Source organism: Myodes glareolus, chromosome 1 (genome assembly GCF_982192425.1).
Source record: "Myodes glareolus chromosome 1, mMyoGla1.1, whole genome shotgun sequence".
NCBI lineage: Eukaryota > Metazoa > Chordata > Mammalia > Rodentia > Cricetidae > Myodes > Myodes glareolus.
Window position 1 is genome coordinate 125,948,167 of NC_142026.1, and position 19,923 is coordinate 125,968,089.

The 19,923-nt window shown below is 41.1% G+C and overlaps 1 long non-coding RNA gene across 1 annotated transcript; it reads right to left on the reverse strand.

The window, feature by feature from the left end:
* LOC125394420 (uncharacterized) lies at nucleotides 1-16,584 on the reverse strand. The gene is made up of 3 exons (XR_007230214.3): nucleotides 16,390-16,584; nucleotides 1,863-1,961; nucleotides 1-1,369 (listed from the first exon to the last, which is right to left on the reverse strand). It is a non-coding gene; the product is annotated as an uncharacterized LOC125394420 (long non-coding RNA).
* Between the last annotated feature and the right edge of the window lie 3,339 nt (nucleotides 16,585-19,923).

The window sequence follows — 19,923 nt, forward strand, 5'->3', positions numbered from 1 at the left end:
TTAATTCTCAAAGAATGAGATATTATATTTAAAAACGATAATACCCAGAAATTTCTATTGTGTCACATGATAAATGTTAACTTTTATTTTCTTCTAGACTTAGTTATCTTATGTGTTTGAGTTTTACCTGCATTGATGCATATGCACCATCCACAGAAGTGTTGCCTGAAGAAGTTAAAAGAGGGGGTTGGGTCCCCTGGAAGATACAGATAGTTGTGAGCCACCATGTAGGTGCTGGGAACTGAACCTGGGTCCTCTGTAAGGGTGGGGGGGAGTGCTCTTAACCTCTGAGCTATCCCTGCAGCCCTTATTTTCTTGATTGTATGCCTGATAAGGATTAGGTGAATCATTTCTATTTGGAATGTGGGCCAACTGGAGCGCACAGTGTCCCTCAAGAGGGACGAGATCTGGGGCACTGTGGGAGGACCCGAAGTGACAGGTCTGAAAATGGCTTGCTCTACTTGTATTTCCCACTGGAGCCCATGCCTGTTCCTGGCCATGAGAACAGGGACCTGCAGAGCGTCATCGCTGAGTCAGCACAGAGCACCTCTGCCACACCTTTTCTTTGTTTCTCTAGTCACCTTATTCTAATTGCTGTTGTTGAAAGGTTTATTTGTGTCTTGGGGGACTGAGTTAGTCAAGAAAAAGATACTAACCAAGGCTTAAAACCAAATTTAAAAGCCAGTATTCGGCAAGCCTTCTTTGGCTGTATCTCTGTGTGATTATTTTAGTAATGAGTTAAAAGTTGCTGTGTATTGACCGTGGACAAAGACAGAGCCGCCTTTATGTCCTCAGCCACAGCGCTGAGAGCTGCCAACATTAGAGCCCTATTTGTTTTATTGAGAAGATTGTTGGCCAGAACACAAGGGCTCCCCATTACTCTTTCTGGAAAAAAAGCACTGGGAACTTCAGTTTGCCTCTGGACGACTACCAACATCTATCAAAAGAAACAAGGGTTCACATCTCTCTCTAAAGGGCATTAGAATGCTGAACAGTCCTCCCGGACCACAGTGGTGTCTTTAGTAGACAGAAGTCCAATTCTGAGCTCTTTTGTATCTCATGGAAGCAATTCAACTTGTAAGCGGAAAACACCCAATGCCTGACCTAGAAGCTGCACGGAACTGGACGCTGGTGGTGAGGAGCTGAAGACTCTGAGCCAGTGGCTACTCCCCGCTCCGGATTAGTTGTGTCTGACAGAATCAGCTTGCGGCCTCCAGTAGAAGGGATTTCACCTCTGGGCTTCAGTTAACTCAAGGTCAAACACAACCTCCTTAGGCAGAGAGGATTTTCTCTGAAGGAAATTTTGAGGTCAGGATGTGCTAGAGACGAGTCTGTTTTGCGTGGAACACAGGGCTCCCCATTTCTTTTCCTGGAAAAGGCAATGAGTCTTGCACTTTCTTCTGGACAGCTACCAACAATTAGCAAAATAAGCATGTGTTTTACAGGTCTCCCTGCAGGGCAGTTAGAAACGTCTCAGAACTCAGTTCTAGAAGTCTCTACACTTCACTGCTGGTTTTAACTATGTGCTTCCCTTCGGTGTCAGTAACAGATCTGTCTTCTCATCCACAGGGAAACAGTAACAGTGATCAGTCTCTACTCTATCTGAAAGCTATTTAGATGTGTGCTCTTCCTCTCCCATCCCATAGATCCCTCTGCCTACCACTGTCTGGGTTCTATCTTTCTAATGCCGCGGAAACAACTTCAGTTACCTTCGCGGCCCAAAGCTCCATTCAGTGAACCATCGTAAGTACTTGCCCCATGAACCCCTCAGCATTGACCTCTCCTTGGCATTGATGCTGGTGGCCATGCTCCCCCTTTCTGATCTACTGTTTTCTATTTCCTCTGATTTCTCGTCCTCTCACCATGTCTCTTGAACAGCTTCTTCTTCGTCGTCATCTTCTTCTTCTTCCTCTTCTTCCTCCTCACGAAGACTGAAAACCACCTCTTTTCCAGGCAACCTCCTAAATTACAATAGAAGGAGCAGAATGGCATCAGCATACCCCCGCTACCTAAATGCTGCCATCTCCCAGGTACCACCATTAACTCTAATACACTGAACAAGACTTTCCTTAAAGAATAATTCCTAGGACAATCCAAAATCTGTCAACTCCACAGCCTGAAAATGGACACCAGGCCTGGCAGGAGAAAAGAAAGCAGAATGAAATCCATGCCTGTCCTCAAGGGCGTATGTTCTATATCTCACTTAACGTCCCCAACATGTAACCAGGCTGAAAGCCGAGTCTCACAGACTCCTCCCTCACTCCCACAGCCAACAAAAGCACCAAAACTCCCTTAATAATTTTGAATCTGTCCCTTCCTCTTCCATACGATCAGCAGGTAAGTTCCAGCCTTTATAGCTCTCTCATATGAACTGTTGGGAACATTGTTTACCCTGACTCAAGCTACCCTCACCTCCAAATTTTCCTGCATTTTGCTTTCAGGAGAATATTGGAAAACCACAGTGCAGGTTAGTTTAGTAGCTTCTGGTTAGCTCCATTTCAAGGCTTTCCGAGTGCTGGCTCTTGCCTGTCTATCTCTCCGCCTGATCATTTATTTGTTCATAAATCATAGGTTCTCTAATAATCAGTGTAGTTTTCCCAAGCATTGACATTTATCAAACTTTCAGGCGATAGCCTTAGTTTTATAGCTCCGCTCCACTGTATCTACGTGTATAGTTCACTTTTTCCATCATGAATCTTGTACCTATTGACTTAAATACCCAGCAGCTATCTAAACATGATATGTTCAAGCTACAAAAACCTGCAAAACCTGCTCCTCTCTGGTTTTTTTCCATTTCACGGCTCAGACTGACAATCTAGGACACACATCTAGAACACAACCATGATTCCAAGCCCTTCCGACGCACTCAGATTATCTGCCAACTCCACACCCACCATGTATCCCAAAGCAGGTCACTTGCTGTCACCCCCTGGCTCTGTGCAGCTCAGGACCCCATTCAGGGACACAGTGTCCTGCTTTGGCCCCTTAGGCCCCATGCTCCTCATGCAGCTAACCTTCTTTGATGAACCTAAGTCATATCCTGGCAGTTCCTGTTTAATGTTCTAGTAGTTCCACTGACACTTACAGGAAAGGCCAGTCTTAGAGCCTTCTGTGAACTGGCAGGGCCCTTTTCCTTCCCTGACTTTCTGTGTGTGTGTGTGTGTGTGTGTGTGTGTGTGTGTGTGTGTGTGTGTCCCAATTCACTGTCCTCTAACCATGATGACCTTCTCTTTGGGTTTTAAACACACTGCCCTTTTCTACCTCAAATACTTCATAGTGGTTGATCTCACTCCATGGGACACTGTTCTCAAATGCTGGCTCCTTCCCGACCTTTGGTCTCAGTTTTGCTATCACTTCCTCATAAAGGTCTTCCTGGTTACCACGCCTAGACTATGGCTGTCACAACACGTCATTTGTGTATGGGATGCTACTTAACACCACCTGACTTGTTTGTTCCTTAGCTGAGTTTTTAAAACTGTTTTTATTTTATGTGTACTACTGTTTTCCCTGCATGTGTGTATATGAATCATATGGATGCCTGGTACCAAAAGAGGCTAGAAGAGGGCATACGATCCCCTGGAACTGGAGTAACAGGTGGTTGTGAGCTGCCATGTGGATGCTGGGAACCAAACCTAGGTGATCTCTAAGAGCAGCAAGTATTTTTAACCACTAAGATAACTCTCCAGTCTCAATGGCTGGGTTTTTATGGACTCTTTCCCTTCGAGGCAATATAAGATGTACAAGATATATTGGTAAAAAAAAAAAAGATATATTGGTGCATCTAGTGATAGAATTCAAATTACTTAACAAAAGATATGGCATGAACTCCAGGCCAGCAGAATATATGCCTCTTTGAGCACTTGGAAGTAGTGAGTATCACTATTCTTACACCCATTGACTTAATAGAGTGTGATTCTCAATAAAGGTCAGTTGGGTTCATGAATGAATGTATCAACAAGTTCTTCTTGCTTAATCCAATTGTTTTCATGAACCTAAATCAATATTGCTAAGTCACACTGTATCTAGGGTTCTTTATTCCCTTTGCGTTAAGCACTGGGTCTACATCTGTAGGTTCATTCTCCAAGGAGACTGACTATTGCTCTTTGCAATTTTATGGTGTAGTCCACCTTAATCTTGCACATGCTCTCTTCCTGCCTCTGGCCACTGAGTGCTAGAATTACAGGTATGCATCACTATGTCTAGCTACTCTTTTCAATTTGAATTGGAGTAATAGTTCTGGAATTTAGGTAGATTCTTGTTTCCCTCTTAAATCCTTGACCAAGTCTACCTTGAACCATCTGTATGTATCCATAGCTGGTCCATCATGATAGAGGTACAGAAATCAAATTCTAATTGCTGGGCTCAAGTTCAGGTATTATTGCACCCAGTGACCAGGTCCTGAGCCAATTACTTAACGTCTATTTCTTTTGTAAACAGATATACAATAATAATATATGTCACAGTGGCTGTGAACCCTTCCAAATAGTACAGGACAGAGTCTTAAAGTCAATCACACCTGGGGGAAGAGTCAATGACTGTTGGCTTCATGTTGCTTACCCTCACCCTTTAGAGGTCCTAAGAACATCATAGAACACACATGCACTACTCTGTAAATCATGTGCATTGATCAGATTATTGATGTTACCTCGAAAATGAGCTATCCTTGACTTGAGAATACAGTTTGATGTTCAGGAATCATAAAGAAACAGTGGTGGTCGTTTATCCTTCCTGTCAACTTGACTGTATCTAACGGCACTAGGAAATTAGTGATGCACACATCTCAGTGTGTTGTGATGGTGTTTCTAGAAACAATTAGATGAGGGGGGGCTCTAAACTTAATCAAAGAGCAAATCTATTGATAGGTCAACATTTGAATAAACTACTGGGAGATGGTAGAGCTGTGTGATGGAGCTGACTGTGTGATGTAGGTCACTTGGAGTGTGGCACTGAAAGGTCCATCTTGTCTACCCTTTCCTGTTATTGCTCTCCCCACTACCACCACCATGGCCTTCTTTCTGATGTACTGAGACTATGTAAAAATAAATCTTTCCACTTTTGAATTCTTTCCCTCAGTGGTCTGTAAGAGTTATGTAAAACTAGCTGATGCAAACTGAAAAGCTATTGCAGGGCCCATTGTGGCAAGGCTGGTGCTTCAGTCTAGGAGGCCCACGCTTTGCTTGCTGAGCTTCACAACAAAGCAAATGACAGCATTCGAGGATCACCGCTTCTGTTCCACAAGTCTGCCACAGAGCTAAAAAGTAGACCTACTGGGTACCTACAGAGAGACATTTGCTGCTGGCTTCAACACTTCCACAGCAGCGTGAGTCAGAGTGCTTAGACCTTTATCTCTGCCCCATAAACAATATATCTCCATCTATTTGAGAACAAAGTTCACCCAACTTCTGATCTCCACTGACTAAGGCTGGCTCATCTTTCTGACTCAGCCAGGCCCTTCCTATTGTTGCCTTCTTCCTTCATCCACCACAGGACCACCCCACATACAGGTGTAGACGATGCCCTGCATAGCCCTATGCAACTGGGTCTCATCATGTTTATTTGGAGGTCTAGAGCGACACCGGTCAGGTCATGTCTACCAGCTGTCCTACCTCCTGTAGAAGCTCAGCTAGTTGCAGTCCCTGATTCTAATGCAGAGAAGCTGGGTGCTTGGGGAAGCACTAAAGGAGTCTTTACATCTGCCACTTAGCAGGGAATGTGCTCACCACATCAAAGTTCTCCGGCCAACCCTCTATCTAATGACTTCTACTTTAACCAGCCATTCTTACTAACTAAACACTAAGCTTTCAAACTGATTATTTAAGTCTTTGGTGCCCTCTGAGTCTGCTGTTTTGGAACAATTCCCTTCCCACAGCCTCTGGCTAGCTAGACTTCTTTGGAGAACTGGATGAGAATGGGGCGTAGAGTTTGTGCCTCTTTGCAAACCTGTAGGAGGAGACTACTCATTCATTCCCCGGCCTCTCAGACCTGAAGAGCTAGCCAATAAGAAGCCTAAGCTATTGATCAAGCAGTGATGTAATTAGTATAGTTTCTGTGTGATTATTCGGGTCTGAGTGGCCGGGAAACAAACGAGCAGTCTTCGTCTACACAATCTCATCTTCTGTTTACATGTCCCATAACCTCAAGAAAGACACTGAATTTCTCCAAGCCAGAGTTTCTTGATAGCTAAAACTGAGAAGGAAGAGGAGGAGGAGGCACTTACTTTGGAAGGGTTTTATAGGGAGCTGATGTAGTGTACAGTACAAGCCTGTGATGTGCTCAGGACAAATGCCTCGTACATTGATAGTCAGAGACTATTTTATTGTTTAGCTCGGGATAGGGAGACAAGGCGATGAATCCAGCCACACACATTCATTTACCTATCCTCGATGGCTACTGGCATTACAGCTACTGAGCGGCATTGTTGCAATACAAACAATAGGGCACAGTATGTGACCCTTAACAGGGGAAACTTGACAGCGTTTGGTTTAGTGCGTCACAGCTTCCCTATCACCACCACCAAGAGAGGCCTCCACTGGGGACAGACTGCTAACATTTTACCCATCTTTCTTTCTCAACCATGGCCAAATCCTTTACACTCTTAGCCAACCTGGAATGGAGTCTGTAGTTCCTAGCTTCCCTTGCTACCAGAAGTGGTCATGTGACTGAATCCTGGCCAATGGGGTGCCACTGAAACTTTCATGCATCTCTTGGGGAAAAAAGTACCCATACAGGACTTCCCTGCCCTGCTTCCTGAAACCTACAAGGATACGTGCAGTGGCAGTTAGATTAAGGGCAGAAAAGAGAAACGGAAAAAGCACGCATCTTAGAACATGGTGAGGCCTTGAAAGTGAAGGTTATGTTTAAAAGAACTATGAGACTAACGAAGCTTAGATCCCTTGTCTTCCAGGCTACACACTATCCTTTCTCTGGAAGGAAATGTATCACATTAAGTTGCTTACTTGTGCTCTTCTCTACTCAATAGTAAAACTAGTCCAAAAACGCATTAAATAAACCATTTGAGAAAGAAGCTGAACATGGCCTCAATGGCCTCTGTCTGACTCTCCCTTGAAAAACTCTTTGTGGTAAATTTGGCCCTTGGATACATTGGTTTGGGCAGCATGGAACCATTTATTCTTACAGAAGGCCAACAAAACATTGCACATGTTTTATATTTACTCAGGGAAAAAAAAGACTAATACTCATTCAAGGAGAAAAAAAGGATTTATTAAAATGCTTATTCAGAAAAAAAAGAGAGATGCGGGTTAACTATTAAGTAGGAACGTGAGTAAAGGAATAGTGGCATTAAGCTTGAAGATGTGGTCAGGTCTTGAGCTGGTACCTGTTCAAGCTGGATCTCTGGCCCCAGCTCCCAGAGGGGCTGTCCCTTTAGACATAGGCTGCAAGCTGGCAGAATGAAGGTAGGGAAGAAAGGACGTTATTGTATTCCGGTAGACGAGAAGACTGAGGCTCGGAGAGGCTACCTGGTTAGGCTGCTGAGAGGACCCAAGCCCCACCCGTCTCCGGCCCACTCTGTCTGCATGCGCAGTAGATGAAGAAGGTCCCACCACCGTGTTTAATCTAACACAGCAAATCCAGCATGGGAGACAAAAAACAACCACCGTGTCTGCGAAGAGGGTCTAGATCTCAAGCTCTGAGTCTGTCTGGTCAACTTCTCCATGGAGTGATGTGGGGAATGCTCAGTAATGAGCGGTCTCTTTCTCGGCATGAAAACCCGACTGCCGAGAAAGAGACCGCTAACATCTTGCCAGTGAAGCCCAGATTTAGGAAAGAGAGACGATGTCCAGGAAACTTGCGAACTTTCTTTCGCGTCCCCAGATCTTTCCCTTATGAACCTTCCCTCATTATCACTTACTCAGTTGCTAGTTACTGTCTCTGGGGATTACGAAGGGAGGGGTGGGGGAGGCCAGCAATAGCCAAAAGGTCAAAAGGACCACACAGAGCACTTTCTAGAATCCAAACCACTAGAAGCCAGAGACCCAGAAACTTCACTGTCAGAAAATCTCATTCCTGTGAGGCAAGTCCACCCACCATAAGCACACACAAACGTGTGTTTGATTAACTTGTTCACATACACTTACGTGCCAAGCACTGGGTCAAATTCATAAGTACACACTGCCACAATTTTCACAGCTCTATGTGTGGTTATCTTGGATTATAGATAAAGAAATGGAAGTAATCATTAAGACAGCGAACAACTTGCCCAGGTGACTGTAGCCAGCAAAGTGACCTTGCTAGGTTTCCAGTTGAGTTTGCCCACTTAAAACCTATTCTTTGCTTATTAATTAGTGTCCATTAGTTCAAGATGAACGAGACATCGAGTAGTCACTGAATGCATTTGTCACACCCACTTAGGAAAGGTGATTTTAAGGAAATTAAGGAGAAGGGCTTTATAACTTCAAATTTTCCCCTTCTTCCTCTCTCCTCTCCTCCAGATCCCCCCAGTCCCATCCCCAGCACTGTAGCACACTGCCCATTATGGCCTTAAACTCACTCTCTATGCCCCCCTTTCCAAAGGACTAAGCAGACTCTGGTGGAACACCCTGCTTTCCTCCCTCCTGTGGATCTCCTCAGCCCCCACCAGCCCACCCCCATTCCTAAGTGTCAACTCCTAACACCTAAAAGCACATTTTACCCAGAAGCCCCCGTGGCCACACCTGACGGAATACCAGAAAAATTCCCTACCAGGCAACACACAATCACTATCCCCTCCTAAGAACAAGGAAGAGCAGCAGAAACAAAGGAAAAAATATACCCAACAAAGACAAGACCAAATGTGAGTACTAAAAATTACAATCATCCCAACCCCAGGTGCCTATAAGGAAGCATAAAAACATAATAATAGTCAGGGCAATATGTCTCCATTAGAGCCCAACGACACTGCCACATCAGGTCATGCAGCATAACTGAAGTATAAGAAAAAGATCTTAAAACGATCTTTATGAAAGTGATGGAGGCCCTTAAAGAGGAAATGAATAAATCCCTTTTTAAAAAAAATCCACGATTGCAACATCACTGAAGCATAAGAAAAAGACCTTAAGATGACCTTTGAGAAAATGACAGAGGCCCTTTAAGAGGAAGCGAATAAATCCCTTTAAAAAAAAAAATCTATGAACACACAAACAAGCAGCAGAAAAATGAATACACACAGTTCAAGACCTGAAAATGGAAACAGAATCAATAAAGAAAATCCAATCCGAGGAAAATCTGTAAATGAAAAATTTAAGAACTCAAACTAGAACCACAAGGCAAGCTTCACCAACAGAGCACAAAAGATAGAAGAGAGAATCTCAGGCATTGAAGACATGATAGAAGAAATGGGCGCATCAGTCAAAGAAAAATCAAAAAAAATTCTGCACAAAATACCCAGGAAATCTGGGACACTATGAAATGATGAAATGCAGGTCAAAGGCACAGATAACATTTCCAACAAAATCACAGAAGAAAATTTCCCTAACCTAAAAGAGATGCTTATCAAAGCACAAGAAGCTTACAGAACTCCAAATAGACTGGACCGTTAAAAATCCTCTAGGTATATAATAATAAACACAACTAAAAGTACAGAAAAAAGGAATGTTAAAACTGCAAGAGGGAAAGACCAAGTAACACGTAAAAGAAGATACATTAGAATTACACCTGACTTCTCAAGGAAGACTCTAAAAGTCACAAGGGCCTTGACAGATGTCAGGCAAACTGTAAGAGACCAGACTACTATATCCAGAAAAACTTTCAGCCACCATAGATGGAAAAAACAAGACATTTCATGATAAAAAAAAAATTAAAGCACTATCTATCTACAAATTCAGCCCTATAGAAGTTACTAGAAAAAAAAAAAAACCTCCAATCTGAAGACGTTAACCACCACCACCAGGAAAAACACAAGGAATAAATAATCCCAGACCAGAAAACCAAAAGAGGAGAAACACACACAAGAAGAACAAAATAAGATGAATCAACAAACAATGCTCATTGATACACGTCAACATCAATTCTCCCCCCAAAAGACACAGACTAACAGATGGATACAAAAATAGTATCCAAGCATCTTGCAGCACCCAAGAAACACAGTTTACCACCGATGACAGACATCACCTCAGGGTAAAGGGATGGAAAAAGACATCCCAAGCAAATGGACCTAAAAAGTCAGCTGGTGTAACCATTTTAATACCTGATAAAATAGACTTCAAACCAAAACTAATCGAGATATAGGGAAGGTATACGCCCATCAAAGGGGACATTGCAATTATTAACATTTGTGCCCAAACACAAGGGCACCCAAGTTTATAAAAGAAACACTACTACAGCTTGAATCACATATTGACCTTAACACATTGATAGTGGGAGAATTCAATACCCCACTCTCCCAATAAACAGGCCATCCAGACAAAAACTAAACAGAGAAATGCTGGCGCTAACTGATGTCATAAAGCAAGTGGACCTAGGAGATTTTTATGAAGCATGATTAATAAAAACTCAGAGATAAAAATTACGGTTCAACCTGCAGGTCAAAAAAGCAAAACATCCAGCCACTGGCTTTTACCTCTACCTCAGTCCGAAATGGTGATCCTGACTCCAGGAATCTCAGAATGAGAGTGAGTTTGGGAGCTGTCTCCTCCCGTTTTACATTCCTCTCTGGGGCTGGGATTAAAGGAATGCACCACTGGGATTAAAGGCATGCACTGCCCATTTTCTATGGCAACTAGTGTGGCTACTGGGATTTAAGATGTGTATTACCACTGCCTGGTCCATAAGGCTGACAAGTAGGACTGTTTTACTCTCTGATCTTCAGGTGAGCTTTATTTATTAAGATACAAATGAAATGCCACTATGTATTTAGAGAACATTTCACGCAAACACAAAAGAATATATCTTTTTCTCAGCACCTCATGGAACTTTCTCCAAGACTGACCATATATGTTAACACAAATTAACTCTCAACAGATATAAGAAAATTGAAATAACACCCTGCACAAAATAAAGTTAACAGAAGCAGCAGAAAACTTATAAACTCATGGAAACTGAATAACCCCATACTGAATAAAAAATGGGTCAAGACTAGGTACTCTGTGTAGCTTGGTCCTCTTATGGGACTCCTAACAGTGGAAACAGAGACCCTCTCTAACTTTTTAACTGACTTTTGGGACCCTATTCCTCATACTGGGTCACCTTGCCCAGTCTTAGTACATGGGGAGGTGCTTAGTCTTACTGCAACTTGAGGTGCCATGTTTTGTTGATACTCATGGGAGACCTGCCCGTTCCTAAGCAGAAATGAAGGAGGAATGGATTGGAGGTGGGAACAAAGAGGGTGGAGTGGGGGAAGGGTTTGGAGGAATGGAGGGAGGGGAAATTTCGGCTGGGATGTAAAATAAATAAATCTATTTATTTATAGGAAAAAATGAGTCAAGACAGAAATTAAAGACTTTCTAGAATCAAATGAAAATGAATACACAACATAACTAAACTTATGGAACACAATGAAGGCAGTTCTAAGAGGCAAGTTCCTAGCATTAAGTGCATACATTAAAAAAAATAGGAGAGGTCTCATACTAGTAACAACTGCACACCAGGAACCTCTAGAACAACAAACAAACATCTAGTCCTAAAGGAGTAGATGGCAAGAAATCATCAAACTCCAGGATGAAATCAATAAAATAGAAACAAACAAATAAAAATATAAAGATTCAATGAAACAAGAGTTAGTGCTTTGAGAGAATCAGTAAGATTATCTGTAAATTGATAAATGTAATTCATCGTGTAAACAAAATGATGAAGAAAGGACCTTTGACAAATTCCAACACCTCTTTATGATAAAAGTCCAGGAGAGATTAGGGATACAAAGGACCTAACCTGACATAACAAAAGCAGTTTACAACAAGCCCATAGTTAACATCAACTTAAATAGAAAGAAACTCAAAGCAATTTCACTAAATCAGGAATGAGACAAGGTTGTCCACTCTGTCCATATCTATTCAATACAGTACTTGAAATCTTAGCTAGAGCCAAGACAACTGAAAGAGATCAGGGGAATACAAATTGGAAAGGAAGAAGTCAAAATATCTTTATTTTTAAATGATATGATCATATACTTAAATGACTCTAAAATTTTCCAGAGAATTCCACGTTGATACTTTCAGCAAAGTAGCTGGATACAAAATTAACTCAAAAAAGTCAGTACAATGACATCTATACAAATGACAAATGGACTGAGAAAGAAATCACAATAGCTTCAAATAATATCAAAGATCATAGAGTAACAGTAATCAAGCAAGTGAAAGGCTTGTATGATAATAGCTTTAAGTCTTTGGAGAAAGAAATTGAAACAGATATCAGAAATGGAAAGATCTCCCATGCTCATGAATTGGTAGGATTAACATAACAAAAATGGCCATCCTACCAAAAGCAGTCTGCACAGTCAGTACAATCCAATCCCCACTAAAACTGCAAGACAATTCTTCACAGACCTTGAAAGGTCAATCTTTAACTTCATATGGAAATACACACATCCCCACACACACACACAAAAAAAAGAAAACCAGGACAGCTAAAACAATCCTGAATAATCAAAGAACCCCTGGAGGTATCATCACCCCTGACTTCAAACTGTACAACAGAGCTATAGTAACAAAGACAGCAGGATACTGGCACAAAAATCGACACATTGATTGATAAAATTAAATTGAAGATCCAGACATAAATCCACACACCAATGGATACTTTATTTTTTTTTATAAAGAAGTCATAAATACACACTGGAAAAAAGGCAGAATCTTCAACAAGTGGTACTGGTCAAACAGGATAGCTGCATATAAAAGAATGCAAATAGATCCATACTTATCACTCTGCACAAAACTCAACTCCAAATGGAGCAAGGACCTCGACTCTCAACCAGACACACTGAACCTGAGAGAAGAGAAAGTGGGAGGTAGCCTTGAATGTGTTGCACAGGAAAAGACTTTCTGAACAGAACACTATTAGCACAGGCAATAAGAGCAACAATTAATAAATGGGTCCAGACCTTATGAAACTGAGAAGCTTCTGCATGGTAAAGGACACCATCATTTGGACAAATTAGCAACCTAAAGGAAAGGGAAAGTTTTTTTGTTTTTTGTTTTTTGTTTTTTGTTTTTTTTTTTACCAATTCCACATTCAAAAGAGGACTAATATCCTAAACATATAAGGAACTCAAAACTGGATATCAAGAAAACAAATGACCAATTTTTTAAAAAAAAATGGGGTACAGATCTAAATAGAGAATTCTCAAAAGAGAAAACTCAAATGACTGAGAAATACTTAAAGAAATGTGCAACATCCTTAGTCATCAGGGAACTATAAATAAAAGCAGCCAAGATCAATAAAAACTAAGATCATGCTAGTAAGGATAGAGTAAGGAGAACACTCATCCATTACTGGTGGGAGTGAAAACTTGTACAGCCACTATAGAAATCAGTGGGCAGTTACTCAGGAAGATGGAGATCAATCTTGTATTTTTGTTATTATTTTATCTTTTTTACATATTTTCCTCTGTTTTACCCTACAGGTCCTTTGGATACACATTATGACTCCAGTTTGGTGTTTTTATGGGATCCTGAGTGTGTGAACAAGCGAGTCTCTGCATCCACATCTGTTTCTTGTGTTCTTTTCTTATTGTTTATTTTGTCTTATTCCAAGGTAATAGTTTTTATTTTATTATTATCCCTTCCAGCATGTTGGTTTTCTAATGAGAGACCTAAAATAGGTGGATCCAGATAGTTGGTAAAGTGGAGAGGAACTGGGAGGAGCAGAGGGAGGGGAAACCATAATCAGGATATATTATGTGAGGAAAAAAAATGTATTTTCAATAAAATGGGGGAAATGATAAAAATTAAGGAGATGAATTTGTTAATTACCCTACCTCTTTCATTAATCAATGTGTTCATGAAATAAAACTTTATTTCTTAATTCATAAAAAAGAAATGCTGTGAAATTACATAGTATAAGGCAAAGGAAATATACATAAAACATGTATGTGATAAGGCAAAATAATAAAATGTCTAGTACTTAAAACAAAAAAAGTAAAATCAGATCACCATACGATAGTATTATTTAATATGCAAAGAATGTTGCTATGTATGAATTGAAGTGTGGTTTTAAGCCTTAAAAATTAAATTTAAAAATAAAATCTGCTCCTTAAATCACTACTTTTAAGAATGGAGATCTGAAAAATGTATTTGCAATCAATCAAGGGAAAAGGATCTTTAATTTTTAAAATTACACACTGCTTTATATTGCCTGCATTTTCTGCCTGGTTCTCCACTCTGGCAGCGTTTGCACCTGTGTGCTGCTCTAAACACAGTTTACTTTCGTTTCAAGAAATTCTTCTACATTTTGTTCCTCAGATCACTACGTGGTTTTCTCAAGAAGCAATCATTACTGGAACTCATAGGTTAACTGTTACCACATTTTTTTTAACCTCAAAGCTTCTTCACATTCTTAATGCTAATAAATTCATTACATGTGTACAAAAATAAGATGAACACAAAGGGTGTGTGTGTGTGTGTGTATGTGTGTGTGTGTGTGTGTGTGTGTGTGTGGTGTGTGATTTCTTTTAGTCAATATTTACAAATCTTCATGACTGGTTTGACAGATGGCAGCTTGGCCACCATATCTACATGGGTTGTTTCAGTTGAAATGTATTAAGAAAACCCAATTTCATACAGACATATCAATAGAGAAGTGAAGAATAGTTTCATAAATTTTTCAGATATTTGTGGATGTTCTTTAACGCCGTACCCCTACTTAATATGTGGCAGTTTCTTTTTAATAAGGATAAGTGCAAATAGAATCTGAATACATTAGCAATGAACTCTTCGTATTCCGCTGTTCTAAGCTCTTCTAGACTATTGGCATACTCTATTTTATATTATGATAACAGGTTATATCAGACTTGGTTCTTTACAAACAAGACTTGGTTCATGGTTCTAGAAGTTAGGAGGCAGGAGTATCAAGTGACAGATTTTGCTTTTATTCTTTTACAATATAATCCCTTCCCTGAGATCAGGCTGTAGTTTGGTTGGTGGAGTACTTGCCAAGCATGCACAAGATCCTGGGACCAATCCCCAGCACTGTATACAGTAAATCTGATAGTGCACGCTTATAAAGCCAGCACTCAAGAGAGAGGCAAGAGGATCAAGAGTTGCAAGGTCATCTCTGCTCTGAGCTATGTGACACCCTGTCTCAAACAAACAAACAAAAACCATGCTACTCTGAGTTTATCTAACCACTCCCACACTATGACCTTAATTCATTCATGAAGGCTCTGCCTCTCGTTATAATCTTAATAATTTCTTATAAAGACCTACATCAAAACTGTTACACTTGGACTTTGTTGCCCATACATGGGCTTCGGAGCACACACTTAAACTACTGTAACTGTATTACATTCCGGGCACACATGAACCCATGATTCTGTCACATCGAGTGCCAATCATTTGGAAATTCAGTCATTTGACTCTTTCAAATGTTGGTACATTTCATTGTATAAGATCCTGCCGTTCTTACAAGATATGTTCGTTACAAATCTCATCACAAAGGCTCTGGAGTTTAGGGATACTGTCAAGACCGCAGTAGAAGATTCCGCTTCTTAAACATCTCATTCTCACATGGAAACTCAAATTTTTATCCATTGGCAACAAATCCTGTCCATTATTTTCCTTCAATACCAATTTCATTTCATTCATTTTCAGGAAAAATATCTGCCATCTAGCCAGGTGACTGTTCACCTGTTACATATCATTCAAATAAAACAGTGTTTCTGAAAAATCGGCCAGCTAATCCCAACACTCAGCAATGGCTCACCACCCTGCTGAGCCTACCTTGGTGTCCACACATGCTGGCTACATCAGTGCTATTTCACAAGTATGCCTATTTTGCTCAAATGTCCAGGAAAAAAAAAAAAACTGTAACTGAGAATCAAGATCCCCTAAACGGTTTTTCCATGCTTCCTAGACACAGTCTTAAATGATGGTGCCTCTATTTCACAACTGAGTGGATGACAGCGAAGAACACAATGACTCCTAACACAATTTGTGCCACTGCCTTGATTTGTCCTTAACATTGTCAGTTTAATCATCCATGTCTGTGACATCACTATGAGTAAAGCCAACCCCGTAATAAAAGCAAAGAATAGCTTCATGTTACTTATTAAAGTTAGTCTTGACCTCGTGACTGTCCCCTTCTCGGGATGTCAAGTATCCCAAGAGTCACCTCCTTGGCCAACCCAGACAGAACTCTCTCAAGGGCCAGGCTGTTTTTGGTCTTCTCCCTCCCATGGCAGGATAATTAATAAACCCTGCAACTGAAGCTTTTAACCTTATTAGAGAGAATCTCCCCGCTTACCTGAAGATAAGGTTATCTGGTTATAAAGACTAGGTAGAATAGGTAGTACTAGAAATCAGTCTTGGGATGAAGACAGGCAAGTGTTACGTTACCACCTGAGTCCAGGTCTGTGATTCAGGAAGGCCGGCATTCCCTGCCTCCTTTCCATTCTCGTTATCAGCAAGAGGAAAATGACTCATCTTCCCTCGACCACATGAATGCACGTGTGATGATTAATTGCATTTGTCAGCTGACAGAACTGAGGGAGGCCCAGCAAGCTGGTAAAACATTACCTCTCTGTGTGTCTGTGAGGGCATTTCCAGAAGAGATTAAGATTGCTTACTACAGTGGAGTGCCATAAGTCAGTCTGTTCGAAGTCCAAAGATAACAAGAAGGTAAGGGAAAGGTGAACTCCCTCTCTCTGTTGGAGCTGGACCATCTATCTTCTCTTGCCCTTAGATAGTTGCACTCCTAGTTTCAGGCTTTCAGGTTTGAACTACAATTGCCCCATTTCTTGGGTCATCAGTTTGCAAACTGTGGAATTCCTTAGTCTCCATCATCACATGAGCTAATCCTTCGTAGTAAAACTGTGTATGCATGCATGTCTTTGTGTGTGTGTGCACGCATGCATGCATGTGCACGTGCATGTTTTCTATTAGTCCCAAACACCCTATTTCCAGAACACCCTGACTCATACAGTAGATAATGGTTACTCCACTCGAAAGGAACACATTCAAGGAACCATATTCTTTCTTTATTGAAGGCCTGAGTATCTGTCAGGCTTTAATTGCTGTCATCAAAATACCTGACTTCAATCTTGTGAAGGAGGAGAGCTTCAGTCTGGCTCTCAGTTTGAAAGGGTTCAGTCCAAGATTGCTTGGTCCCATGCACATGGGCAGAACCTCACTGTGGCAGGAGCATTTGGCAGGATTTCTTCACCTCATGACAGACAGGAAGCATGAAGAGACCCCAGGAAGAAGCCAAGAAAAAAGGCAGCTCCAAGGACATACTTTGAGTAGCCAACTTCTTTCTGATAGGCTCCACCTCCTAAAAGATCCTGCTTGTCCCTCAAATTCACCAACATCTATGGACCCAATATTCACACAAAAGCCCATAGGCATTTCATATGCAAATCATAATGCCCAGTCACAAACAACAAGACAATATGACTTCTCTCCTTCTCGGAAGCTACAATTCAGGATCATCTGTCTGTGGATGGTACTGCCCACAGTGGGCAGGGCCCTCCTACACCAATTAACAACAAAGACAACTCCACACAAACACATTCAGTCTGAGCTAGGCAAGTCCTCTGAGTTTTCTTCTCCTCACCAAAGAGTCTAGCTGGGCTATGTCAAGATGATAGTTAAAGCTAGCCAGGACAACCACTCAATGTGAGGGGAAAAAGGGAAGAAAGGAAAATGAAGGCAGGCAGAAAAAAAGAAAGAAAGAAAGAAAGAAAGAAAGAAAGAAAGGAAGGAAGGAAGGAAGGAAGGAAGGAAAGAAGGAAAAAAAGAAAAGTTAAGCAATATCACCACGTGAGTGAGAAGGTGACTGAGTAATGTTTTCAAAACCCATACCTAGTTTAAAGTGTCAATGTCATATTTTAAATGCATGAGTAACTGAGCCTAAATGCTAATATTCCTTCAGTTGATGTGAGATGACACATCTCCTCCTCTAGAAAAAGGAAGGGAAAAAAAAAAAACAAGCAAACATGTTCCAGAAGGTCATAAATAATTTTACTTAAGTGAATGTTGAAATTAGGTACCATGTTGTTTGGCTCCTGGTAACCTGTTTGCAGCCAGATAAGTAGAGTGCACAGCAGTCAAAGCTCGGCCTATTCAGCTACAGAAAGCAGAGGAAACAATGCTTTTACAGTGGTGTGTTGGCTCCACCCCCCAGAGTTAAATATACCTAGACAGTTCTCTGTGAAGTAACTGCAGCTGCCTGTGGAAGAAAATGATGTTGATGGCAGCTCATGAGCTGGGGAAGGTGATAATGAACAAGATGTAATCATGTATTTCTGGCACCCACTTTGGATGGTACAAGTTGCTAATTGCATTTAAGTATTAGCTTACAATATGGTGACCGAATCGTGTTGGAAGATAGCCCAAAGTTTCCCTTTTGTAGAAAAGGCACCCTATTTTTTTTTAAAGCGAAGATTCATTAATTTTTCCTCTCTGAAAGTTCAAAACCTTTTTTTGCCAGATCAAGTTAAACTGCACGGATTTTTCCCCGTAAATTTTCCCATCGGGACTGTCAAAGGCTGACAGGGGTATCAGTGACTCCTGGGTTGAACTCCGAAATGATGGATCCTGTTTTCCTTTCGCTCCAGGTAATCCCCGGTTTAGGGTAACTTACACGCCACTTACCGTGATTCTTGCTCAGATTACACGAAGGAAATATTCATCCTGTCAGAATCTGGTGCTTGTCCAGGGATGCATGCCAGCCTACACTGCCACGGGAGGTAAGAGAGAGCACAAGAAGTCTCCAGAACAAAAGAGAGACAGGGGGGAACCAGTTCTCAAGTGGCAGGATAAGAACAGGCCTTGCCTTGCCTGTTAAATCGCAGACAGGTTGATACATATGTTAGCGCTGTTCTGCATACCTTTATGTGGGAGCTAAGCATCCTCATGACAAAGAAAGAGGAGAGCTGACAAAGGAATTAAGGTATTTTCTCCTACGGACATACTTTCTTCCAACGTGTCAGTGTAATTAATAGCGTCTGCTGCCCTGGCGATTTTTCAGTTCTATGCATATGAAGGATGTTGGGGTTAATTGACTTCTTTCTGGAATTTGTGTTTTGGTCAAGCGCTTCTAATTTCTAGTAATATTGTTCTTGACGATGACATTTTCAGCTAAAATAGACTTAACCTCGTAATTAATTACGTATATTGGCATCAAAGAGAAGAACAGGAAAAAAGGCTAGTGTGAGGGTTTACATGCCAGACAATGGGAATGAGAAACTTGTAATTCTTCCAAAAGTAGGCAGCCTGGACACAAATCTCTCTTTTGGAAAAATCAAAAATATCAACATTTGGTTACATCCAGGCCATCAATAGCTGCCTCTTGTTTTAAAACTTGATCATAAATTTGTGCATGGGAAAACCAGAAGAGAAAAGACTATGGATCCATCAATGAAAAGAAGACATGGATCAAAGGGACATTTTTTCAAAACTTTCCAGATTCCCCTGGAAGTGCAGTCTCCCAAAGGGAGACCAGGAGGGACAGGAAATGGGGTGAGTATCCTACAGTCGGCTGGAGGACTCAGACAAAGCGGGGTGACAAGCTACAGGAGGCCTGTTGGGACAGTAATGAAAATATCCGCTACTGACAACAGGAGACCATTGTAAACCCAATTTTAAATCACCACACAGCGTTAAAATCACCACACAGCCATTAAAAACAAGTTATTCTCCCAGTGGCATTCATTACAAAAGTCTGTTGTTAGGTAGTCCTGATAGCAGGCCAAGTATTTTAAAACAATAAATAAATAAAAATTAAAGCAAAAAAAAAAACCCAAACTCAGTATTACCAACTAAGAGTCCACAATGAAAG